The 26,978-nt window shown below is 44.7% G+C and overlaps 1 long non-coding RNA gene across 2 annotated transcripts in view; it reads right to left on the bottom strand.

The window, feature by feature from the left end:
* Positions 1-246: 246 nt before the first annotated feature.
* The window catches only part of LOC142585911 (uncharacterized), a 239,981-nt gene continuing 213,249 nt past the window's right edge, over positions 247-26,978 (bottom strand). For both annotated transcript variants that reach the window (XR_012829149.1, XR_012829148.1), the window contains one exon: positions 247-430. This is a non-coding gene — a long non-coding RNA (uncharacterized LOC142585911). The remainder of the gene's footprint in view (positions 431-26,978) is intronic.

Genomic DNA, 26,978 nt, shown 5'->3' with positions numbered 1-26,978 from the left:
ACCAGTGCCTCACCGGCAACGGTACAGTTGGTGACCCTTGCGACGAAGCTACGATGGCGGGCGCTTTCCCAGCTTCCATGTCTCCGTGCGCTGCCGCCCTCATCTGGCAGGGCGGTTGCGTCACTGGTCACTTCTCACCTGATGTGCACTGCGTATCTTCAACGTCTTCGGCTGCGCCGATAGCGAGTCAGCTCAAAGCCGGTTCTCCGAACGAAATCTTCAGTGGGCATGGACGGACGACAGGAATGATGGCCTCACACATCTTTTTGTTTATTCCACAGGTCAGTTGCCTTTCCCCCCCCCCACCCCATATCAAGACTAAAATACGACGATCCATTTACAATCGTGCTTCCATGCCCAGATGCAGTGCTTGGTGCTTTTCGTTCTTTCTTATTGCTTTTGTGCGGTGACGTTGAGGGTAATCCTGGTCCTGCGAAGGAACAACAATCAGATACATTAACTGAAGTTCTGAAAACTTTACGCGATTCGGATCAAAGGTCTAAAAGAATGTAGAATCACCAAAAAGCAATTCTGGACACTATTACAGAGATAAAACACATTGGGAAATGGTGGCGGATGCGATATATGAAATTAAAGAAAGACTTGGGAGCGTATAAATTCAGACCGGTAATTTTGAAAAATGGCAGCATGAACTTGGTGACGTGCGTGAAGCGGTTGGGAGTATAGCAAAGGACGCTGCATTCCTACGCTGCCGATTGGATGATGCGGAAGACCGCTTCCGTAGGAATAATCAACTTTTTAATTGTTTAACGGACATCGCCACCGAGTCTGCTGTTCAATCAGAGCAAAAAATACTGGACATTCTAACTAACACTCCAAGTCTCAGTATTACTAGGGACAGCATATCACGCACACGGCGTATTGGTAGATTCAGTCCAGGGAAGTCACGTCCATTGATAATAAATTTTGCTGCCTATAAAACGAAAGAAGAAATAATAACTAACCGTCCCTTGCTAAAAGACATGAGTGTCTCTGTTAGTGAAGATTTCAGTCACGCTACTCGTCACGCCAGAAAAACTCTGATTGAATACGGAAAAGGTCAGAATGTACCATTTAAATTAAGATCTAACAAGTTACTAATTGGTAGAAAATGCTATGCATACGACGCCACTGAACGAAATGTCTATGAAATGAAGCCGTTTAGTAGTACCCTAGATGATGCCGCGGCATCTATTCTATCCTTAAGATCAGGCCACAATGTTCCAACAGCGCGCCCATAGGATAACGCGAGGGGCAGGAACCTCGATCCTATAATGTCGAGAGTACCGGTTCTTTTTACTAATATTCGTAGCTTGTTACCTAAAAAAGATGATAGCTTAACAAATGATTGTGATGCAGACATAATTGCATTTGCCGAAACATGGTTGACGAGTAAAGTAGCAAACTGAGTTATTCCACTGTAACAAAAAGTACAATATTTGTCGTGCTGATCGCGCTAACACACTGGGCGGTGGTGTTTTAATTGCTGTTAATGAATGCTTTGACTGTTTCCCTGTAGCCATATCATGTAACATTGAATGTGTATGGTGCTGCGTTTCTGAACATTTCAGAAAGGTTGTGATCGGTGTTTGTTACCATCCACCACCATCAGCCTGGACTTTTTGAGACAGCATGTACGATTGCTCATGCCAGATAAGTGTGAGCTGCCCCGGAGCGCCAGCATTATTTATGGGGGATTTTAAATTACCAAACATTTCCTGATCAGGCACGTGTCCTTTATTAAATACAGCTTCCGCAGAATCGAAGCGTTTTGCAGAGGTATGTGCTGATTTCCACTTGGTTCAGGTTGTTACTTCCCCTACAAGTGTAACGAACACTACATCATCTCTTTTAGATCTTGTTTTAACGTCATCAACAGATATCATATATAAGGTTACACACTCACCCGCCTTGAGCGATCACTACGTCTTGCATTTTTTCATTAACCTGGCAATTCCACCGTCCCAAAACAGTATTAAAATCATTCGTGTTTATAAAAACGGCAACTTCACCGCTATCAACTACGAACTGGCTCTCTTTCTTGATAATTTCCTGCCTGATGTTGCTGAGCGTTCACTAGATACTAACTGGAAAATATACAAAGAAATAATTTACTATCTTGTTAACAAGCTTATCCCGACGAGGCGCGTTTTTTCGGAGAACAATGCTTCGTGGTATACTTAATCTTTGAAACGCCTATCTAACAGAAAAAAGCGACTTTTTCGCATAGCTAAGCGGATGCAAAGCAAAGCCAAATGGTCTGCTTACAAGGAAGCTGCCTCGGCCTACTCATCTGCGATAAAGAATATGAAATTTTCTTTTTTCAATAATACCCTTCCGAACATGCTTATAAATAAGCCAAGAAGCTTCTAGAATGGAAAATCTAGAAGTGAATGGTGTAGTGAATGGAAAATCATATCACTTACCATGTCTTGCGGCGAACCTATACTTCGGCAACACTGCGCTACGATTTTAAATAATGTGTTTATAAAACTTTCACTCCTTCAGCACATGATAACGACCTTCCAAGGCTATCATGCTTCAATTTTTTACCTATGGATCCCGTAATTTTTAATTCTACTGGCATAAAAAAATAGTAGACACTTTTAAGCTTACGTCTTCTTGTGGAATAGACGAAATAACGACGAAATTTCTAAAAAATACTAGTGAATATTCCTGTACTATCTCAGAGAGCATTTTTTCACAGTCGTACCTGTCTTCATCCTTGCCTCATGACTGGAAAACAGCAAAGATTATCCCCATCCACAAATGTGGCGAAACTCAAGATCCTTTTAACTACAGGTCCATATCGATTACCTCAGTGCCGTGCAAAATAATGGAGCACATTATATTTTCTAACCTCGTCAACTTTCTTGAAGAGAATAATTTTTCCTCTAACAGTCAACATGGCTTTCGCAACTTCTTTTCTTGTGAGACGCAGCTGATAACTTTCACCAATGACTTACATGCATACCTTGATAGCGGTTTTTTGACTCGTTTCGTATATTTTTATTTTTCGAAAGCTTTTGACAAGGTCAAACATGTATTGCTACTGCACAAACTAAGCGCACTCAACATTGACCCAGGAGTACTTAGCTGGATCCAATCGTTCCTTTCTTCTCGTTCCCAATTTGTTGTAACTAATGACTCCACATCTAACGCGGCTCCAGTTGAATCCGGTGTTCCACAAAAGTCGGTTCTCGGGGCTCTTTTATTTTTAATATATATTAATAATTTACCTGATAACATTTCCTCACAAATTTGTTTATTCGCTGACGACTGCGTTATGTATCGATAAATAACTAATGCCTCTGATATAGCTACCCTTCAATCTGATTTAAATAACATATCTAATTGGTGGCTCACTTGATGCGTGGAACTTAACATTAATAAATGCAAATCTATCCGGATTTCTCATTCTAATACAACTTGCCCTACCTACGCCCTCAATGACTGCCCCCTTCAATCCGTTACATGCTACCGTGATCTTGGCATTCATATAACTAGCGATCTTTCTTGGAAGCAGTATGTACAATATGTAATATCTAAAGCTAGCCGCTCCGAAGGATACTTGAAGAGTACTTTTGCGCTTGCGCCTTTTTTATTAAAACGGCTGTTGTACACGAGGTAGGTCCGCCCCCAATTAGAATATGCCTCGTTCGTTTGGGATCCTCATCAGATCACCTTAATTAACGAAATTGAATCTGTGCGATATCGCTCTGTTCGTTTCATCTTAGCTAGCTACCATCGCACTGCAAGTGTTACATTAGTGAAGAGTACCCTTCAACCGCCATTATTATCCTTTCGCAGAAAGGAATCACGCATTTCCCTTTTTTCATAAAATCTACTATCACAACGCATCTCTTCGCCCTCTTTGGATTCCACCCTACGCCTTATTATTCGGCTCGTCGTGATCACGTACATAAAGTTAACGTACACGTCATAACACCATCGCGTGCTCACAGTCATTCCTTCCTAGGACTTCAGTCGACTGGAATAATCTATACCTACATCATTAGTAAGCATCAGTGACCCCACTATCTTTAAGAATGCACTGATCAACATAAAATGATGTATGGTGGCAAATGGCATAATCGCGTACTTATTGGTGAACATTGTCTGCTTCCTAAAGTGTATTCTTCCTATATTTTCATATTAGGCAAGTCTCTGTTTTGGTTGTTATGAATGCATTACTAGTTTCTTCATATCGCTTTTTTCCCCTGCACTGTGAATTCCTTGAACTAATCCTGTATTTCTTACTCTCGGAATGTATTCTCGCCCCTCCCATGTGCAATGTACAATTATGTACCTTGACGGTATCATAAATAATAATAAATAAATAAATAAATACAGGAGGAGAATGTGCATCAGCGGCCTCATCGAGAGCGGAGTTGGAACCAGTCGCACTCGGGGAACCAAGTTTATTAATAGACTGATTGCTTTTACTGCTACAAGCTGACTTGGACTAAGGGCCCGGATTGAGTTCCACATCACCGCTCAAGATAAGACGACTCGTGCAATATAAAATGTGCTAACACTAGGGCACAAGACTATGTAGGCAAGGAAGCAGCAGCAAAAAGCGATCATCGGATCAGATACATACAGCATTGTAGTAGTAACGTACGAAAAGCAAGAAACGATTAAACATCGTACTGGTACTGCTGCAACCTGGCCCACTGAAGAATGGATCGATGCGCAGGATATATATACTCCTTTTGGCTGACGTCACAGACCGGCAGTTGTCGGTAATTGGCTGATCGAGAGGCAGGTTGCCGGGATGACTGACATGACGACGTTTGAAGAGGGACACGTCGAAACTGTCACTTATCGCAGTGATAGGGTAGTCCCAGAGCAAGCGCTCGATGGAATTCGCGTGCCCGGCTGGAAACTACGAAGTAAGGTCAGACAAAGCTAACCCAGGCCACGTGACGTCCCAGAAGTTGTGATCAGCAAAACAGGCGAGTCACTGCACGAAGAGCAAGCAACGATTAAGCGTCGCATTGGTGCTGCTGCAACCTGGCCGACTCGTCGTCACCGTCTCCCTTTAGCCTTCCTTGGTTAACTTCCGTATTTTTCCCTCATCGTTTCACTCACTCACCCTGCACAAACTGTTTCGTTCGGCTGTCTCTATTTGCACTTTGTCTAGTTAGTTGGAGAAGTCAGTTATTTTTGGCTAGATAGTTCAGTGTGTTAGTTATTAGATTATTAGTTTATATATTTGCTTAGTTATTATAGTAATGCAGGTTATTAGTGCGTAAGTTTGTTATTTCACTTAGATCACCTATTTAAACAGTTAATTAGCTTTGTTAGCTTGAATAGGTAATTTGTTTTGTTTGTTATTTTAGTTTTTTAGTTTGGTTGGTATAATACATGATTATTATTATGCAATTAGTTTATTGGTGGAGATGGTGTTGTTACTGTACTTTGTTACGTTACTTATTATTCAGTTTAGTTAGTTAATGTAGTTGTTCGATAAGTTAGTAACCTAGCTTAGGTAGTTATTAGTTTGGTCATTAGTTTAGTAATTACCTATGTTTCGTTAGTTAATCAGTTGGTTAGATTTGTTAGTTCAGTAATTGGTAACTAGTAATTAGTTTTAGTTAGCTTAGTTATATGTAGTAATAATTTAGGAATAAATATTCATATGTTTAATAATTTGGTAATTAGTTTAGTAATTCATTCGTTGGTTTATTAATTACCTATTTGTTTCGTTAGTAAACCAGTTGATTAGCTCTGATAGTTGTAAATGCAGCTTTAATTGAACCTAGGAATGAACCAAACTGTTGTGGTTGTTTCGAAATTGTTCGCGTTTAGGTTTCTGGACACACTACAGAAGCAGGGCAGTGATTTGCACGTTTTGTGCAAACTATTCACATGCCGATACAGGCAGTGTACGCTTGCGCAATTGCAGGCGTACTCGCAGAACGTCTGTCACGGGGCGTCCGTTCAGCGTCTGCTCCAGTCCATCTTGTACTTGCACCAGCACAGCGGTGCGTCCACTGCGGGCGTTACATGAAGCTCTCCAACAGCAGTACGCGGGAGTTTCATGACCAGATTAAAAGTATTACACGACCTTGGTAGTACCTTGCGCATTCTTCTGACGTAACCTACTTTTAAATGATAATTTAGTTCCATAAGGCACTTGCGCTTGGCGGATGGCTTAGAAAAATGAGGGAGTATGTTGCACTTTCGCGCGTGATGCACATCGCTTCTTGTGGTGGCGCTTGTGTAGCTTCGTCTAACGTCCGGACATCCACTTTCACAAGGTGGAATGTAGGCGTTTTTTTTCTGTGTTTACCCTGAAGCGTTTACTTCGCCGTAGTTGCAAGCGGTCGAACGCACAGTGACGGGAATTGGCACGCCCCTTGCTCCTGCACTCTACGCCACGGATGCATACGAGACCATAGTTGGCATATCCTCTTGTACGCGGTATTGCCGATTGAATGGCTGGCATGGTGGCTTTCGCTCTCTTTTTCTTTGTGAGGTGTCAACACAGCTCAAGACCACGCGGTCAGATTATGCCGAAATATGATGTAGACATTTTTTAGGTGTCATAGGCGAAATAAAAAAAAACGCCTGCCGCAGTACTTCAGTGAATATGGCCTTCAGCTGTCGAGCACGATGTCGCGGGTTCAATCCCAGCAGCGGCGACCTCATTTTCATAAGGGTGGAATGGAAACACGCTCGTGTACTGTGCATTGGGTGCGCGTCTTAGAGCCTCAGGTGGTCAAAAGTAATCAGGAGTCTTACAATACGCAGTGCCTCATATTCTGGTCGTAGTTTCAGCATGTAAAAATGCGAGAGTTTATTTGAATTCAAAACAACTATTTATATCGGTATGCAAGTTTATTTAGTTGCCATGCGACGGCCAAGACGCTATCACGAATTTCATGCGCGATATTTTGCCATGTTCATGAGCAGCACTCGTGTGAAAGTAATATTAGAGGATTGTACTTTGTTTTGGCCCGTTCATTCAGGTACCATGGACAGATAACTAGGAATCCGCATCAGTTTGGCGCTGCGGAAAGGTGTAGACGAGCGTGGTGACGCTGATCAGCTAATCAATGCATATGATTAACCCAACGCGTAGAAAAGTAATGCCAGGGAACGCAAGAGCGCTAGCGTGCGCTCTGCCGGCAGCCCTTGGCTGGTTGCCAGCAACGTGGACATTTTCTTTGGACGTGTGACACCAGGCGCCATCACCTTCGTGAAACGTTGGATGCACTGCGTCGTCAAGAAAACGCATCGTCTTAACGCGTTGAGCAAAGAGAATGTTTTTGCGCTTCCGTCGCATATCTGTAAGCGTGGCTCCACGTAAATGTTATACAGGACAGTCCTGGCCATTTGAATAGCTGGTACATAAAACTCCGACGCACTAATGAAATGTTTGCTACGTATCTTAGTGCCCTATGCTTGTTGCATTCATGCTGAAAAAACGATGCAATTGAGACGATGTCAGTATTTTCAGCTTAGCTGTGTGCATATTCCCTGCATTCATTCATTTCTGTTTTCTTTTCTGCTGAAGTATGAAGGGTATCACTCTCATCGTCGCTTTGTATTATGGCATACATGATTAATGGAGATCAAAGTGAACTTAGCAATCAGTTTGCTCCCAGTGAAGGCACAACGCCTATTCTTTCAAAGCTTAGCAAATGTGAAGCAAGAGGAAGGGTCCATTGTTTCTGTTTTTAAGTAAGGACTTTATTAGGGCAAAGAACCATTCCATCGAAAGCAAAACATTTATTTAATCAATCAAGAAGAGATTAAAACCGCTTTGCCCATTCGCTTGTAATGCCCTTTAGAAAGAATACTTTTCCTTCCTTCAAGAAGTGCGCAGAATGAAGTTCCAGCGTCGTGTTGTTGTCAGTCGCAGTTGCCTAAATGCTATAAGATGTAATCTGTATAGGGCTGCTGAGGTGGAAACGCATCTTACTCTACCTTGTTCTGAGATAAGGAAGTGTTATTCACGGATTTTCTCGTTGTAATACTTCCAAATATGTTACGGGGATGTACGCCGTTATATGCCCTTATTTTCTTTTAGAAGGCTCAAAATTTTTAAAGATTGGTTGTGGTAGATATCACATTTCTAGTCCGTGAGCTGGTCTACTCAAAAAGGCACACATTATTTGCATAATACTGTTACGAAGAGTTGCGAAGAAATGGTTTCATTTACAGGCAAGGGATGATGATCGTAGCGTGATAGCGCAGCTCGGCCTCTCAAACTCCTCGTTCTCGTCGTCTTCACTTCTTTTATCTTGTCCATGCCTTTCGTGTCTGTTACATTTCCCCTCAAGCAGACGAAGCCCGTGGGGCGAGTCAGGATGCACAAGCAGGGTAGAAAGGCTTCAGGCGAGCAATATGAGTCAGCTGAGTTCTGCTTGATCGCCGACCATTGCACAGTAGGCGAGCTATGACGTAGTGAGTTAGCTCAGGCGGTCCACAACTACAAATGGCCCTGAATATTGTGACAAGAACTTTTGGCACACTCCACGCTTGCGTTGCGGTGTCCAAAGAAGAACCAAGTCACCTTTTTCCAACGATACTTGTACGTGACGGTCGTCGTATCGCTCTTTCGAACGACTTTGCGAGGCCAGAGTACGAAGACGAGCTATTCAACGGGCTTCTTCGGCGAGACACAAAGTCTTCGATACAGAAGAGTCACTGTGCAGAACGAAGGGTAAGAAAGTGTCGAGAGGGCTTCGGGGTAACCTTGAATACAGAAGATAAAATGGGCTATAGTTCGTGGTTTCGTGTTTCGCCGTGTTGTATGCGTAAGTGATGAAGGGCAGCACGTCGTCCCAGTTCTTATGATTGGAGGAGACGTACATGGAAAACATGTTGGTCAGCGTTTTGTTTGTCCTTTCAACGAGGCCATTGGTCTGTGGATGATACGGCGTGGAATGACGGAACTGTGAAGTGCGCAAACGAAGTAACTCTTCAATGGCATCAGCCGTGAACTGGCGACCACGGTCGCTGATGATGACACGTGGCGGGCCATGACGATGGACTACGGAACGAAACAGGAAGACCGCCACGCAAGCAGCGGTGGAAGACGCTATGGCTGCAGTTTCTGCATACCGGGTAAGATGGTCTACGCAGACAATTATCCAACGGTTCTTGTTGTTAGATAACGGGAATGGACCCAAACGGTCAATGCCTACTTGCTCAAACGGCGTGCTGGGCGGCGTCAATGGCCGAAAGGGACCCGGGGCTGCGGTGGTGGGTCGCTTGTGACATTGGCTCGTTTCACAACTATCGACATAGTGCTTGGTTGTTTCGTACATCTTGGGCCAGTAAAAGCGCTCCTGCGTGCGGTGTAGCGTTCGTATGAAGCCGAAATGGCCGGATGTCACATCGTCATGCATGGCGCGTAGAAAGTCGGAGCGAAGGCTCTCGGGGGCAACAAGCAGAAAACGCGCTCCATGCCCGGAATAATTAGTTTTGTAGAGTAAATAATCACGGCCAGTAAAGCAACCGCTGCCTTGAGAAGTAAGGGCGGCGACAAAAAGCGGATCGAGGGTAACATCGCTCCGTTGTTCTCGCTGAAAGTCTGCCGCGTCAGGGAACGTAGAAGTAACAGCAGCGAGACAGTCGTCAAAATTCTCAGCATCGCAGTCGGTAGCCTCAAGAGGAATCCGAGAGAGGCAGTCTGTGTCAGCGTGACGACGGCCACTCTTGTACGACACCACAAAGTCGCATTCCTGGAGGCGCAGCGCTCAACGTGCGAGGCGACCAGAGGGATCACGCAAACCGACCAGCCAGCATAAAGAATGATGGTCGGTGATAATCATGAATGGTCTACCGTAAAGATAACATCGAAACTTTTGTACGGCGGAAACGGCTGCCAGGCATTCCTGTTCTGTAACCGTATAATTGCGTTCAGATTTGCTCAGGCAACGGCTGGCACATGCGACAACATGTTCTGCGACACTGTGATGTTGTACAAGCACCGCTCCTATCCCAATTCCACTAGCATCAGTGTGAACTTCAGTCGGGCAAGATGGATCGAAGTGACTCAAGAGGGCTGCTGACGTTAGTATAAGCTTCAGTTGAGAGAATGATGCGTCACACTCTGGTGTCCAATTGAAGGATGCATTTTGTCGCAAAATACTAGTCAACGGGTAAACGATATCGGCAAACCTGGGAAAAAAACGATGAAAATACGAACATAGGCCAATGAATGAGCGAAGTTCTCGTGCTGAATGTGGTGGCTTGAAGGAGCTCACCGCTTCAATCTTACGAGGATCGGATCTGACGCCAACCTTGTCGACTAAGTGTCCCAGGACCAGTGTTTTACGTTCGCCAAAGGGACATTTTTTTTAGTTTAGAACCAGTCCAGCTTTCTCCATGCAGTCGAGAACAAGGCTGAGGCGTTCATTATGTTCTTCAAACGTGCGGCCAAAGATTACAACATCATCGAGGTACCACATGCATATCTCCCACTTAGACCACGTAGTACTGTGTCCATGAATCTTTCGAAGGTGGCAGGAGCATTGCAAAGGCCAAAAGGCAAAACATTAAATTGGAATAGGCCATCTGGAGTCACGAAAGCGGTCTTTTCCTTGTCGGCAGGGTCCATAGGTATTTGCCAATACCCCGATCGCAAATCAAGTGTTGAGAAGTAAGAAGCAGCATGTAAGCAATCAATGACGTCATCTATTCGCGGTAGTGGATAGACATCCTTCTTTGTCACTGTGTTTAGATGTCTGTAATCCACGCAGAATCTGCAGGAGCCATCTTTTTTTTCGGACCAGGATTACTGGGGCTGCCCATTGACTAGACGACTCTTGAACGACAACTTTGTCCATCATCTCCTTGACTTGCTCTGCAATAACCTTTCGCTCGGAGGATGACGCTCGGTAGGGTTTCTGGCGGATGGGGTGTGCGGAGCCAGTATCTATCCTGTGACGAGCGTGAAACGAGGGTAAATGAAGGGGTGCATCTCCATGCGTGAAGTCGAATGCAGCCTCATGCCAGGCAAGGACATGTACCAGTGCTTGCCGTTCCGACGTACCGAGAGCCTTGCTGATCATGCCAAGCATTAGCTCTTCAAAATGGCCATTATCGCAACGAGAGCAAGCTGTAGAGACGTCAGTAGTTGGGGCCACCATTGGGTTACATGCGGTTCCATCGAAGAGAGTGATTTTTATACCGTGGAGGAAGGACAACCGGCGTGGCGGAACAGTTCAGCGCCCACAATGTGGCGACTCCTTTCGTCATGCACACGAAAGAGAAGGGCACAAGTATATTTTTAGCACAGTTTATGCGGAGAGGCCTAACTACAAGGTCAACACAATCAGCGTCAACAGTAGTTGCAGAAACACGAACGGGCGTCAGGCACCACGATAGTGCGGTCACTTCATCAAGAACACTGAGTGTGTCTGTGTCCCTGTCTTCGCCACGCGAGCTTTGTTCGGAATCTGCTGATATAATTAACTTGTTCAATGATATTTCGCCACAACCACAGTGCACGGAAGCGCCGCACTGTTCAAGAAAATCAATACCAAGAATAACATCGTGTGAACAACGAGCAAGAACAAGGAATTCCGACACAAAAACTTTCCCAGCCAACAAAACACTCACAGCACAAACACCAAGGGGATGAAGCCACTCGCCGCCCACTCCACGAAAGGTAGTACCGTCGTTCCAAGAAAACATAACTTTGTGGCCTAGAAGGTTTTTGAAAGCGAGGCTCATCACAGACACAGTCGCCCCAGTATCAACTAAGGCCATCGTCGGTATTCCGTCAATCGAGACATTCACTTTGTTTTTGAGCATCACAACAGGCAGAGGCATTTCTGGCAAAGACCGTCCGGCGACCTCACCTCCATTGGCCGCGGATGCTAGTTACCCGGCGGCGGTGACGAAGAACGGCGCCGAGGGGACGGAGAGCGACGGGGACTGTTATTTGGTGGCGTCAAACTCCGCTCAGGAGTTGGCGAATCGCTGCGTCTGGTCTCGTGTGAGAAGTGGTCCATTGGAAGGCAATCGGCCGTCCGTAAGTCATATGAAGTACGGGTTCTGGGTGGCGAGAACATCGGTGGTGTCCTTCATGATTGACGGCCTTGGCGACAATACCGAGCTATATGGCCTGTGGAACCGCAGTTGTAGCACACGGGAGCGTCGCGGTTCACAGCATCTTCCTCGAAACGGATGCTAGGCTGATGCGGGCGGGGAGAAAGTTCGTTGTGTGGACAACGTGTCTCTGCGGCTCGCTGAAATCCGTTATATTGTTCATAAGTCACGTCTTGGTAGTAGGGTTGGTGCTCTTCTTATCGCGGCCTGGCAGAAGTCACAGGGCCTCGGGGGTAAAAACGCGGCTGCTCTCGTTGTGGCCGAGCGTCATAAGTAGCGCCTCTGTCGTAGAGACGTGGCGGCTGTCGGGGCGCAATTTCGTAATCCTCGGTGCCCCTCGCTGCAGGATACGGGGAGGATGCCACGTTTGGCTCGAAATCTGGTGGTAGGCGGAAGCTATGAGTGCCTGGATGTGCCACTTGCGCGTGAAGGCTGAGCTCTTCCCGAACTATTTGTCGGATGGTTGATGCAAGATCGAGGGGCTGGTTGCAGTCCACGCTTGCAACTGTAGTCACATTGGTTAGCCTGCCAAACTTCGGCGTGATGCGCCTGGTTTTCAGCTGCTCGAAAGTACGACAGTGCCGAATGATGTCAGCGACGGAAGCCAGGTTGTCTTTTGCGATCAGGAAATTATAAACGTCTTCGGCAATTCCTTTCAGGATGTGCCCGACTTTATCTTCCTCAGACATTCCAGAGTCCACCATGCTACACAGTTTTATTACCGCCTCAATGTAGGTCGTGCAGGTTTCGCCTGGCACTTGCGCACGTTGCAGTAACGTCTGTTCTGCTATTTTCTTTTTCGTCGCGGAGTCACCGAATCGCTCTTTGATTTCGGAAACAAATCTTCCCCATGTTGTGAACGTTTCCTCGTGATTGTCGAACCACATCAACGCAGTACTCGTGAGAAAGAACACGACGTTCGAAAGCTGAGAAGCGCTGTTCCACTTGTTGGCGGCAGTTACCCGGTGATAATGGATGAGCCATTCCTCGACGTCTTCGACCGATCTTCCGGCGAAGGGACGCGCATCTCTCAGTTGTAGAACGGAAGTTGTCGGCGCAGCTGTTGGAATCGGCCGTTGTTCGTCTGCGTCGTGAGATATATTCAACTCCGGTAGATTCGGTGGGAGTCCAGCAATGCGACGGCTCCGTCGAAGCACTTTTGGTTGAGCCTCCGTCTTCGGGTGTCGATTACCACGCACCTTCCACCACAACTGTTACGAAGAGTTGCGAACAAATGGTTTTATTTACAGGCGAGGGATGATGGATCGTAGCGTGATAGTAGCGCAGCTCGGCCTCTCAAACTCCTCGTTCTCGTCGTCTTCTCTTCTTTTCTCGTGTCCGATCCTTTCGTATCTGTTACAATACATTGAAATTCATAATCAACAAATTAACGAAAAGTCACTAATGAAGCTTTTAACTAATTACCTTATGTCACATATTGCAACTTACAAATTCTAGTGGGCGAGACACTCGGGACACTCCCTCAGGATGACAAGTGTCATCCTGAGAATTCGATTCTCCTGGTTGCTTGAGAATCACTCGCACTAGCAATCGCAGTTCTGAACGATTCAGAATCAATCAATCACGTTACCGGCGCCTGCGCCGTGTTTTGTGTCTCTTCTTTGTGTCTTCGGGCTACATTACGTAGGTAAGAAAACGCCAACTAGCCCAACAACACGTCGTTCTACAGAATATTTGCCGTCATTGTTTCATTAGATTTATGGGAAATACATATAAACACAGACTTGTCGTCCGTTACTTCTTGTTTTGTTTATTGAAGTGAAAATATAAGAAGAAGCTGTAGTCCCGTACGATGATGTCGGCAACCGCTTCTCACGTAATGTCAACAATGATCAAAGGAAACATATTGTAAAATAGGTTTGCTTTTATCATAGGAATTCTGTTATTGTGACTGCGCATAATGACTTCATTCGCTAATTTTCGCTGCAGAAATTTAAATATTTGTTTCAGAAGTAAAGTATTTTGGAGCATTTGTAGACCGTCCTCACCAACACTCACTAAAACTGCATTTATGTAGGTGAATCACTTACGCGGTACTCCATTTAGGATTCTCAAAAACATCCATTTTATACTTGAAAAGGCGCCACCGCTATACTTCTCTTAGTGACTTGCAAACAGAGTGCTCCAGAGTCCTTTCAGCAAACCACTCCCGCATCTGGCAAAAAAAGAAATAAATGGTAAAGGGCACAGGAGTTCTTTCATCTGCTTTCAGAACTGGTCACATGGTCTTGACTGAATATAGTTTAATCCATTGTCGCATAAGTTGTTTACGTGTTCACATCACAGTCTTTGTCGTCTCTCGCAGTCCTTGTCCTTCGCGCTGTTCGTCGCTTTTACCATGAATTACCAACTAGCCCAAGCAACCCTCCTTGTTCACATCACCCGTTGCGCAATGTCGGGAACATTCAATGTGCGGCGTGTGCTCACGGTGCGGCACGTGTTGGTAGAGCCGCCATGATCTACTTCAGTGACTCTCATGCCTTAGTATGCTCAGCATTTTAGCTTATGTGGCTGCATTCGGAGACTTACTCGTTGAATTTCCAAGCACTTTTTCTCCAACAAAAGAAGCATCAAAACGTCTAGATCGAACATCCCAGCCTAGCGATATATGGAGCTCAGAGAGCGCCTACAGCCATAGGAAAGAACCCAAAAGCGAAGAACACTGCGTTGAGTGTCTAAAATTGTTTGCAGGGTTCGGCCTTACAGTAGCATAAAGATAGAGCGTCGCCTGGCCCCTAGAGAATACAAGGGACGCGCCATGCCCATTTCAAATTTCTTTAGACGGTTGCACACCTATACCTATATACAAAACACGGCCGAGCTTCGTTTGTTTCTTTGTTTTATTTATTTATTTTAGGAACCCGGAAAGTGCCTCATGGTGCGCGAACATCTTTTGTAATGCAGATTCTGGCTCATTACAGAATCGCTACTCTCTTCTCGCAGCATCACTGAAGAAAAAGCGGCTTTCCCTACATTCGTTCTTTTGGGCTATGATAAGCCTGATGCGCTTTCCTGCGTCCTTAGCGAACAGTAAAATCTAATACGAGCCCACTTTTTGGCTTGATGGCGGGAAGTAATAAATTCCACGTCGCTGAAGAATTTTGTTTCTTTATAGTTACAAGTGGTATTTCTTACGTTTTATTTTTTCTTGTGCGCGTTTCACGAAGTATAATGTTTCTGCAGGTTAGAAGACACTACAGTTTCATGACAATAGCCCTTCTCGCTATACAAATGACGCACTTACTAAAATGTGTGCTTCTGGGCTGTCAATTCCTGTGAATTCGCTCTTGCATTGTTTGTTTATTGCGCCTTAGAGGATCGCATATGGCACAATATGTGCGGGGTGGAGTAAAATAAATTGGGGGAGAAGGGCGCCTATCAATGCTGTAAGTGACTGATGGCGATTTTGAAGATATGAAATTGGTTGGGGTAACAATGTGGCTAAGAAGACCGTTCCACTCAAGATATTTCGATGGGAAGCGAGATTCGGGACTTTCAAAAGCAAGTCTCCGAAACACGAACACGAGAGGTAAGAATGGCACAGCACAGAAGCCGTTCGTATCCGTTATCCGCCATGGTTGCTTAGTGACTATGGTGTTGGGCTACTAAGCACGAGGTTGTGGGATCAAATCCCGGCCACGGTGGCCATGTTTCGATGGGGTGAGAAAACACCCGTGTGCTTACGTTTACGTGCGAGTTAAAGAACCCCAGGTGGTCAAAAATTATTCCGGAGTCTCTCACTGTGGCGTGCCTCATAATGAAATCGTGGCTTTGACACGCAAAACTCTATAATATATTTTTTGTTTCATATCAGTTTTCTTTCCTTTATTTTAGGCCTGGTAAGTAATGTTATAAACGCTTAGCAACTTGTCCAGCTTTCTGTTGTCTGAAAAACACAAAGGCTCTTAAAGGCACGCTATATGAGCGCATGATTGGTAGACGGAAATTATTCGTCAATTACCATCGCACCCAACCGAAGAAGAAAACAGCAAGTAAATTAGGAAGTAAGGAACTCCAGCGTATGAGAGCACGAACAAATCCCCGGAAAGGAAAAAGGGAACAGGAAACAAGAACTCATCCTGGCAATGGAGTCCTTTATATAAGATAACCAAATTGTCTACGTCCTTATAGCTCATTACTTTCGTCAGGGCTCGTTTGGAACTTTTCTCTCTTTGATATTCATACGCCGTGGACGCTGTGTCATGTATGAGTACGCAGTGCCTTTGTTCTAAAAACTAAACTGCGTAATACTGACATAGGCAGGTCCAAAAATGTAACAGCACGTCGTTATTTTTTCTTGGTTCAACGGGGTGGTGTAGCCAGTAGGAAATAAGCGCCTGTCCCTGGTCACTGAATTCCATTGCATTCACGCAAATGGGTTCAAATCGATCCAGGATGGGCGCTCAACCTACCGAAGCAATTTTGGACGACCGCACATTCTCGTCTTCAGAGCACGTAATCGCTAAGCACACGTTACGAAAAGGCCACTAATGCCCCGTCGACATGGTCAATCAGGAGGCAGCGAGAGGAAAGCTGACGGCGTAGTGACAGACATACATGAAAAAAAAGAAGCTTCTATGTGATATGTAGTACTTGTAAATAAATGTCATCTTACTCTGGAAACAGGGAACATTATAATCTTTCACCGGATTCCTGCTCCTTGTAATATCGTCGGCAACGAGTTTGTTGACGAGGCTGCTGGTCTGCCCACGAAGACACACAGATGCGTCCAATATCTTTGGCGAGGACGGACGCTGCCAGGGAACATCTGCTTGCACGCCAAAAAAAGACACAATATATTTGGAGTTCTCCAAGTGCCTTCAATCGCCGACTGCATATGCTGGGCCTCTTGCTACGGCTTCAATTGCTATCTAGCCTTCCCCGCGGCGAATCAACCTTGCCGTGCCGCTTGGAGCAGGGAGTGGGGTTTACGAATGCTTGATCCTATAGTATGGGAATGGTCGATAGGGGGATGTGCGAATCCTGTAGGTGCGAGAAAACCATCGAGCGCCCATTGTCCATCTGTCTCCGGTACAACGTTCAACACCGCTCTCTCCGGACAACTTAAAAGCGACTGAACTCGAGACCGTACTCCAAATCAAAAGATACTCGGCACAAAAAGCGATTCAGGAAATAGTGGAGTACTTGAAGTTCCCCGGCCTGGAAGACCACTTATAGTGCTGCCGCGCCTCCTTCCACGAACACTAAGTGTTCATTTTCTTCCTTTTTCTGTTCCCCCTTTCCCTTACCCCCAGTCTACGGTAGCAAACCGAACGCTTGTTTCGTTGACTTCCATGCGTCTCTTTCTCTCTCTCTCTCTCTGAATTACATTAGGAATTGATATTCACATTGTCGTAGACAAACTATGGAACCTAACATTTCGCTGCACTGGAATCATACTCCACTAGTCTATAATCGATTGTTTCAGTCTCAAAGACTTCGCTTTTTTATAACTATGAGTGAATGGTCGCCGCATTGACTATACTCTCTTTTGTACCATGTACAGCATATACATAGTAGCACAGCCTTCATTTCTACAATAATTTTTTGCCTATTACTAGTGCTGCTTCTGCTTCCGAACCAGTTTGCGTCTCCGCAAGTCTGCAAACTGGATTCCGCTTCTGCGAGCTAATTGTGGAGACAAGCAGAACTAGTTCACACGGCACATCTGTCCAGAATAATGAAATACTGAAAAATATATTTGTCTTCATTCTTGTTCGACTTTCCAGAATATTTTCATACAAGTCCTTGTATCCATTATAGAAGCCACTGCCGCAGAATGCACTTGAGAAATATTAAGCATGAAATGCTTCTAGTCTTGTCGGCGACCTTCAAGAGACCTTGAGCCAAAATCCTGAGCCATTATCCGGGCACGCAAGACGAGAATGGAACAAGAACATCCGGGCATCGTCGCAAGAACAAAACGTGATCATCAGGGCAACCAGTGAAAACATAAGGAAACGCGGCCTTTGGCCCCCAAGCCTTTGTACAGGACCACATTACATACGTTAGTTACTGCCCAAGCAAATTATAAAAAATATTGCTTCCGAGTTCTTCCTAATGTTTTTTTTTTTTTTCACAATATCACTAGACTGTAACCTCAACTACGCTGAAGTTTTATTTGGGATCTCTAATAGGGGGCGGGGGGGGGCGACGTTTAAAAGGTACAGGGCACTCTATTTCATTGTCATCTTTTGGCGATGAAACAGTGTCTGTGCTCGTTTCAGCGACAGTGGCACGTGAGTTCCGGGGCGCGTAGGGCGCGCTGGCAGCGCCAGCAGAGTTCGGTGCGCCGCGAATAGGTGCTTGGCTGAGACGAGACTTGTAGTGAGATTCTCTCTTTGAAAGGAAACTATTGTCTCCATATGGGACCAACCCATAGTATGGCATGGTGCGCTATGGTGTGGTGTGGTATGGTTGGGTGTGCCATTGCAAACATGCACTAAACCCATTTTAAAATTGTGGTTAGTATCATCTCCAACCAACCTTCTTTACCGGTAGCCATTTCTTGTTTACACCTACTCTCGATTACGGGGGAGCCAGCATTTGTTTTTCTCCTCGAGACATCTGGTAGCACAACGGCGCTTGCAGATAGCGGTCATCAAAACTTTCACTTCATCAAGTTCCTGTAATAACAGAAATAAAAGCTCCGTGGTGCTTCTTCGCAGATGAAGAAGGGAGGCAAGATGATGGAGTATCTCAGTGTGCTGACAACCATCGTCACTTACCATCCACCGTGTTTGTTAACTGACACCGGCTACAGACGCTAGAAGACGCAACAATGCTCTTTCGTACATTTAACTAACTTTAACGACAAGCACGCAGTCTGTGAGATGTGACGAAAGCGTGTAACGTAAAATCCAAATTGATGCTAGATGCGCGGGACGCTTAAATATCGTGCCGTCCTCTAATGATGCTACATTCGCTTTGACAACGTACCCGGTAAGTAGAGGTGTCGCAGAGCCATAAGAGCGTGTTGTAAATGAAAACTGAAGAGAAAGTATAGCGCCCACCATGACAATTTTTTTTTCAGATTTAAAAAAGAAAAGTTGTAAGTGACAACTGCCTTACACATAAGAAGCAGCAACGCACCGGCTGTACGGCGGGCCGTAAAGCTTATCCTACCGTGACAAATATTGCCCGTCGAAGCAATATGCCATCGTTTACATCACCAGACTCCATATGATGAGTTATAAAGCCCTGAGACATAAAAAGGGAGCCGTATTCCTAATAAGACTAATTTCCTATACGGAAATATTCAAAAAATCTTGGTAGCAGCAATTTGCACTCTAAACACACGGCGAACAGTAACATAAAGAATATTTAATTTACGGCGATTTTCTAGACATATCTGCGCTACATCGTATCTTTTTCATCGAACGCTTCTTCTTTGGCACTTAGCTGCAGTTGGACTTTTAAGTAATTCAAGATTGGCAATACTGGATTTTGGTAACTGCTGAGTCATCATCATCATCAGCCTATTTTGATGTCCACTGCAGAACGAAGGCCTCTTCCTGCGCCCTGTACTTCGACAACTGATTCCAACATACGCCTATAAAATTCCGAATTTCATCACCCCACCAAATTTTCTGCCGTCCTCGACGGCGCTTCCCTTCTCTTGGCACCTATTATGTAACTCGAATGGTCCACTGGTTATGCATTGTGCGCTTTACATGGCCCGCCCAGCTTCATTTTTTTCTCTAAGGTCAATTAGAATATCGGCTATCCCCGCTTGCTCTTTCATCCACACCGCTCTCTACCTGCCTCTAAGCGTTACACGTAAAATTATTGGTTTCATCGCTCTTTGCTCGGTCCTTAACTTGTTCTTGAGCTGTGCGTGTGCGTCTGCTGTGTGCCACGCCACAAAGATGCCGTTGCGTTTCTTTAAGTGCGCCAACCTGTATGACCGCCTGCGCCTGACTCAATGGTGCGCGCTGGTGTGCATAACAGTGGAGACTGTGACCTTCTTTCTTCCTTCTCTTTCAGTCCCCTTTCCCGCTTCTCCAGTGCAGGGTAGCCTACCGAGCTCAGCCTGGTTAAGCTCCCTGCCTTTCCTCTATGACTTATCTCTCTCTTTCTCTCTCTCTTTTGTCAACCTCCAAGTTTCTGCCCCATATGTTGGCGCTGGTAGAATGCAGCGATTGTACACCTTTCTTTTCAATGACAGTGGTAAGCTCGCAGTCAGGATCTGACAATGTCCACCGTATGCACTCCAATTTATTTTTATTTTTCTGTAAATTTCCTTCTCATGATCAGGGTGCCCCGTGAGTAATTGACCTAGGTAAACGTACTTCTTCACAGACTCTAGAGGCTGACTGGCCATCCTGAGCTCTTGTTTCCTTGCCAGGCTATTGAACATTATTATTGTCTTCTGAATACTAATTTCCAACCCCACTATTGCACTTTTTTCATTCAGATTCTCAATCATTTTTTTGCGTTTTGACCCCAGTAATGTTGAAAAGGACAGAGTCATCTGCAAACCGAAGGTTGTGGAGAAATTTGCCGTTGATTCTCACTCCTAAGCCTTCCCAGTTTACTAGCGTCTATACTTCTTCCAAGCATGCAGTGAATAGCATCGGAGACATTGTTTCCTTCCCTGACCGCTTTCTTGATAGGTAACTTTCTACTATTTTTGTAGAGAACCAGGATAGCTGTGGCATCTTTGTTGATATTTTTCAACATATTCACGTATACCTTCTGTACTCTTTCATTACGTCATGCGTCTCTGACTGCTGCTATCTCTACTGAATAAAATAACATTTAATAATTTACGAAAGCCATATAGGGGTTGGTTGTACTCTCTAGATTTCTCGATTACCTGATTGATGACATGGATGTGATCCATTGCAGTATATCCCACCCTGAAGCCATCCTGTGCCCTTCGTTGACTGAAGTGAAGTGTTGCCCTTAATCTATTGAAAATTATCTTGGCAAATATTTGATATAATACTGAAAGCAAGCTAATGGGCCTACATTTTTTCACTTCTTTAACGTCTCCCTTTAGTGGATTAGTATAATGGCGGCATTCTTTCATTTCCTTCCATTTCTCGGGCACACTCGAACTCATGAAGGGCCGCAAGCTTTTAAAGCATGATATCTCCATCTTTGACGAAGTCAAATGTTATTCCATCTTCTCCTGCCGCTTTTCCCCGTTTCATGTCTTGCAAGGCCGTCCTAACTTCATCGCTAGTTATAGAGGGAGCCTCTGCAACTGTTCATTACTACTTCGAATGGGGTTATCGTGGCTGCTCTGGGTACTGTACAGGTGAGTATAAGTTCTTCCGCTGGTTTTACTATATCGTCGAGATTGCTGATGATATTAGCAGGCTTATATTTCAGCGCATACGTCTAGGTTTGTCCAGTACAAAGTTTCCTGCTCACTGATTTCTTGCTGCATTCATTTTTTACTGCTTCCTCAGTCTTTCTCACGGTATAATTTCGAATACCTCGTATTTTCTCTTGATCTCTTGAGTTGGACACGTTCATTCTTTGTCGTTTCTTTATTAGGTCCTTTGTTACTTTGGAGAGCTTACCGACTTTTTGCCTTTGTGCATTACCTCCCACTTGAATTTCTGCTTCTAAAAGCCTAGTTACGGTTTCATTCATCACCTCTATGTCATCTTCACTTATCTGTGGTAAAGCTGCATATTCGTTTCCAAGCACAAGCCTGAAATGGTTTGCTTTTACCCTTACTGCGTCTAGGTTGGCCTGTTTCTTCTTGACTAATTCTACTGCTTAGTAGCCAACATTAAAGGGACATGCATTAAGAGAAAGAAATATTTCTTCTGTATTTGTAAACAACACTTTTACAATATCAAAACACCACTCTTACCGCAATACCGCGCTTGTTAGGCGAGAAAAAGCGCAACAACACAGGATGGGTGGCGACGTGTCCTTGAAAGTTCTAGCACCAGCTTGCTGTGACGCCATGAATTTTCACCGTGTCTTTAAGGGCCTAGTTCATTTTTTAGCGGCAAAGATAGGCTACATCGTGTTCTAAAGTAGCAACAAATTGAACATGGCGAGTTCCGGCAACTTTAGTTGAGCCAGAAAATACTCTAATATCCAGGACATCACAGTAACGTACGGGCGGTGGGAATACACAGCTAAATTCAAAAACTGACACTTTGACCCTCATTTTCTCTTCTAATAATCAACCTGTTACTCAGGAATTGAAGACAATAAATTTTTCAGGCATTTCTTTATCCTTCTAAACTCAGTGAGTGTTTTGTTTCAATTTCCCTTGAATAGTAATACTGAGTTCAGGCTTAACCACTTTTGCCATTCGAATCTGTGTGGAGCAGAAAAATTTTCTCTTTAGGCAACCATGCAAGTTATTTGGGAAATTCTTGAATTTAACTAAAAAGGAGTAATTCTGGCAACTATTCGTGTAGAAATATTTGCTTTCGACCCTGAATTGTTCAGCTAGAACTTGAAGAAGAAAAAGAAACTAAGATTGAGGCATACAGTTTACACTGTTAGAGACATCCAGACGTTCTGAGAGGCAACTAGACCAAATGACCTATAAGCTTATACTTCGGAGTTGCAACTTAACTTTTCAAATTTTGCTAGCTCATCAAGGTTCTCAAATTAACGGTGACGTACATTAGAAGATGGCTTCAATTAGTCGTTAGAAGCTGGTCACATCTGTCAACTGCAAAAACGTCATCTACACAAATTGTGCGGTTACCAATTTAACGGGTAACCGCATTTTACGTGCATTTGCGTGGGATGTGCCGCTGTTGAAACTATTCGTTTTGTTGCTTAACCCTTCAGGTGCTGTGTGCACAATTGTGCACGTCAAGATAGTGCATCAAAAGCCACAACGCTGTTTAAAGTAATGATATTCGAAACGTCTCGCATACATTTTGAAACACTCCTGGTTGAAGTTGTGCTGAAACATTGAGTAAAATATGTGAAGTTTTTTTTATAAAATGAGTTGGAATGTAGACGGCTAGGTGTTCGCTCTGGGTGTCAGTATGTCCTTGCTCTAGGTTTCGGTATGTTCTCATGTTTTTTTAATGATTTTCTGTTTCGCTTATTAAGTATGGTAGACATAAAATAGTCGGTGTTGTCATGTCTCCCGTAGAGAGCTCTCGCATCGAGTTCGAATACTGGTAACTTGACAAAACTCGCTGAATAATTTTGAAACTCCCAATCCGTTCTTCAGCTGTGTGCTTCTCATGCCTCTGAAGATGCACGGAATTCTGTGGAACTAAATTTTCAACCGACACTGTTAACGACAACTGAAGGGATTAAGAGTTTTATAGGTGACAGCCCTCGGACCATTCACGTACAAAGCAAGACGATTGCTTTTAAAGTAAAAACCTTTAATTTTATGGCCATCGTCCTCCTCTGGGGGCAAATTCGCAAAGCTCTTCGTTCGTGAGAGCTCTTCACCAATGGCCGACTGCCTTTGTACGACGTCAGAATAGGCTAGAATTCGTTCTTGCGAACAGTTGTAACGTGAGATGTTTTTGTGACTGTCTGGCCTCGTCTGTATGAGAAGCCGCGAACAAATTGAATGAAGGGAAAAGGAATAGCAACGTTGAGTGTCGCTAGCCACTCAGGCCCTGCACTGAGGGACACGCCCTACGAACAAGATATCCCACCGTAATACAAATTTCTCTCTCTCTCTCTCTCTCTCTCTCGGCGTTGTTAAAGGGACAGACTTTACGAAATAAGTTGCGTGGGGTTGCAGTGGGTGTCAGACGCATATGAGACAAAAGTAGAACGCTCTTGCTTTCTCTGCAAATCACATTAGAGACAAGCAAGGATTTTCGGTTTCTTCTAGACTTTTCAGTCTTGCAGCATTTCGAGTGGCTGTTTTTAAACGTCATAAGCTGTCTCAACGGCACATGAGCCCCACTCATTAAATGCCGTAAATGTTGTGAGACATCTAAGGTTCGGTGTGTACGATATCTTTTGCCAAGGACGGAGCACACGACTTCTATGATTTGCACACTAAAGATATTTTTTCTTGTCTCAAGAATATTTCACCAACCAGCTCGTGCCGCTACCCTTTTGCCAAGACTTTTTGTCTGTACGTTTGATGTTAAAAACATTAGCCCATTGAAATTGCTTTATGGCCTGAACTGCCTGTCGGAGGACATTATATCACCTTAATAGGGCTTAAAATTGGACAAATTGGTACTGATGCATTTTTCGCAGTACCTGTTCCAAACACGAACACGCAACCTGTTAACCTGTGGACAGCACTTGTGCTGTGCTCTTTAACTTTTCCGTGTTAACAAGTGGTGCTGTAAAAAGGTGGTCATATGACCTGTCCGCTGAGTCTGTCGCCCCTATTTTCACAAATTTCCTTTCCAGGCTAATTTATGTCTCCATCAAGTTACGGGCTGCGGAACTAGCTGGAATCATGGCAAAGGGAAGATGGTGAGGTAGATGAAACGAATCACCATGCATTTAACGCATTCTTCTCATTTACTTCTCTTAGTTCGAATCTTTTCCATTCAATGAACAGTGTCGTGTTTGCAGAACTATATAGTACTGATATTCTGCTGCACAAATGTCTACGTTGAACCTATATTGGCCTAATAAGCCTTACAATTATTCATTACTAATAAATATTCATGTGTGTTTTCGCCGCTTAAGCGCAGGTGTCACATATGCATAAGGTCTTCCGCGATGAACTGTGCATCAACTAGAGGTTTGGTACAGATGATCGGAATGGTTTATTGAAGCCACTAAAAAACGCAAATGTGAAGCGACCGGGACAGCCATATAGGAAATACATTGGCGGCTGTATCAATGTGCATAGGCCTGCCCTGTGCCCGTGCACATATAGCAATTACAAAGAATGCTCTCTCAAACGCGACCATTCTTGCTTGGATGGACAGATGTACTGCTGAGCTACCCATCTCTAACACCGCGCGCGAGGCTAAATTTACCTCCGACTGCATTTTGCGGGGTGCGATAATGGCATCGAGGCACATGCATCATCAAGCAATGCCTTCTTTTCTCTACACAAAGTAAGACGCTGGATAGTACGGATGAAGAGAGATAAGCAATAATGCCATAACATGTTTTCGTTACATGCGGTTTTAGCAAGCCACCGCCTCTGACCGATTTCAAAGGCGTTTCGCGCAAAAACTTGGCTTGTCCCATTTGAAGCGAGTAGATGCCTGTCGCACGAAATCACGCATTGCACATTCATGTACTTGAGACGTACAAAAATTATGGGCCTGAATTTATAAACGACGTTTTATAAAGCTAACAGAGAGGCATGTACAATGTGGTTACCCATCGCGTGTCTCTGATAAAGCACACTTACAAAAACAACAATGTAAGTGTGGGACCTTGAAAGGTTGTTGCCTCATGCGCTTTGCTACAGAACAAAACTTATAAGCGCACACTGAGACGGGACACCCTTGCGCGATCGAAAACGGTGACCTCACAGAATGTGTGCCCGAGAACATTCATGCCAGAAAAGAATGAAAGAAAGAAAGCGCAAAGAAAGACCGCATGCAGCAAGGGAGCTGTGTGCGCAGAACGGACGGCTGCTTTACAACGGTGGAAGACAGATCACCGCGCCTGTTGCCCCATAGAAAGCGATAACGCATTGTGCAAGTCAAAACGAATTGATCGATACATTATTTATTTTCTTTGAGAGCGTGTGTTCGTGTCTTCGCACTCCCTGCAATAATGGCAGTTGCCGGCGTCTTTTCTGTCGAGCGGGTATGTCGGATATTTGTTGGAGCCAGGTTCCCTCAAGCGCTTTGGAATATTTCTCGTTGTTCTTTTGAAACTGAGCATGTTGCTTGTGCAGCAACGCTTCGTGTTATGTTTGGGGTGAAATTGGTTATGGTGTACATGGAAAAGACAGGAAGAAAACGCGGTGCGTGGAGGCAAGGTGATTCTTATAGCGCTATATATAGTTTTGGCACCGCAGACACTTCGAAGAGATTTTCAAAAGTGCCATCAGTGCTCTGTCGAGAAGCTGAATAGAGTTGCCTTATTCATCGTGAGATAAGTTATCGATACAGATATTTATGATTTCTATGTTCCCTCGCAGCATCTCGACGAAAGCAAGGATGCCAATGCCGTGTAGGTAGGGCTGAATAGGAAGGGACGAATGCTTTAACCACTGCCTAATTTAGCTGGTTGGAGCGCAGTTGGTCAGCGTAACTGAGATTACAGATCAGTCACCGCCCTCTTCGGAGCCACCGCAGCATGAGCATGGTCAGTTATTGCCCTTACAGCGGAGGGGCGCAATACCAGGCAGAGCGGTGATAGGCGGTGCGTGAGTGCATTTAGGCATGTAGAAGTCAACACTGATGTCTAGCGATTCACTGATGTCAATATACAAGCTCAGAAGCGCTTAAACCAAACAATTGTGACGAAACACGCACTCATAATAAAGAAGAGGAAGAAACAAATAAGCACATACAGCTGCCGGCACGTGGTGTCAAACGTGACTCAGAGAAAGTGAGCACGGCAGCAAACATGCAGAACACACGGCGATTTCCCACAGCCTGAAACCCTTGAACCACCAAAAGAGCGGGAAAATACAGTCGGCTCAGAACAAGCTAGAACAAACCATTAAAAATAATTTCGCGGCATAGCCTTAGCTCATTAGTGCTGCCCATAGTACTATGCCTCGATGTCCTCTTCGCCCACCACGAGGGAGGGGCGTGCATTGAACCACCGTATAAGCCACAGCTGTGCGGCTCATTTGCAGTCTGCTGGTATCATTCAGCACTATTTATAATATTAGGTTCACCACCTTTTCTTTGTGCTCACTTATAGCCACGAGGGCGAATATCGAACACTTTAGTCCTATTTAATCATGGACAGGGATAAATGAGCTTTGGATTCATTTGCAAAGCAAGCTGCATCAGTGCCACGCCTCCCAGAAAGCT

Source organism: Dermacentor variabilis, chromosome 6, assembly GCF_050947875.1.
Source record: "Dermacentor variabilis isolate Ectoservices chromosome 6, ASM5094787v1, whole genome shotgun sequence".
Taxonomy (NCBI): Eukaryota; Metazoa; Arthropoda; class Arachnida; order Ixodida; family Ixodidae; genus Dermacentor; species Dermacentor variabilis.
The sequence above is the reverse complement of the archived record's forward strand: the minus strand, read 5'-3'. Positions and strand labels throughout refer to the sequence as shown.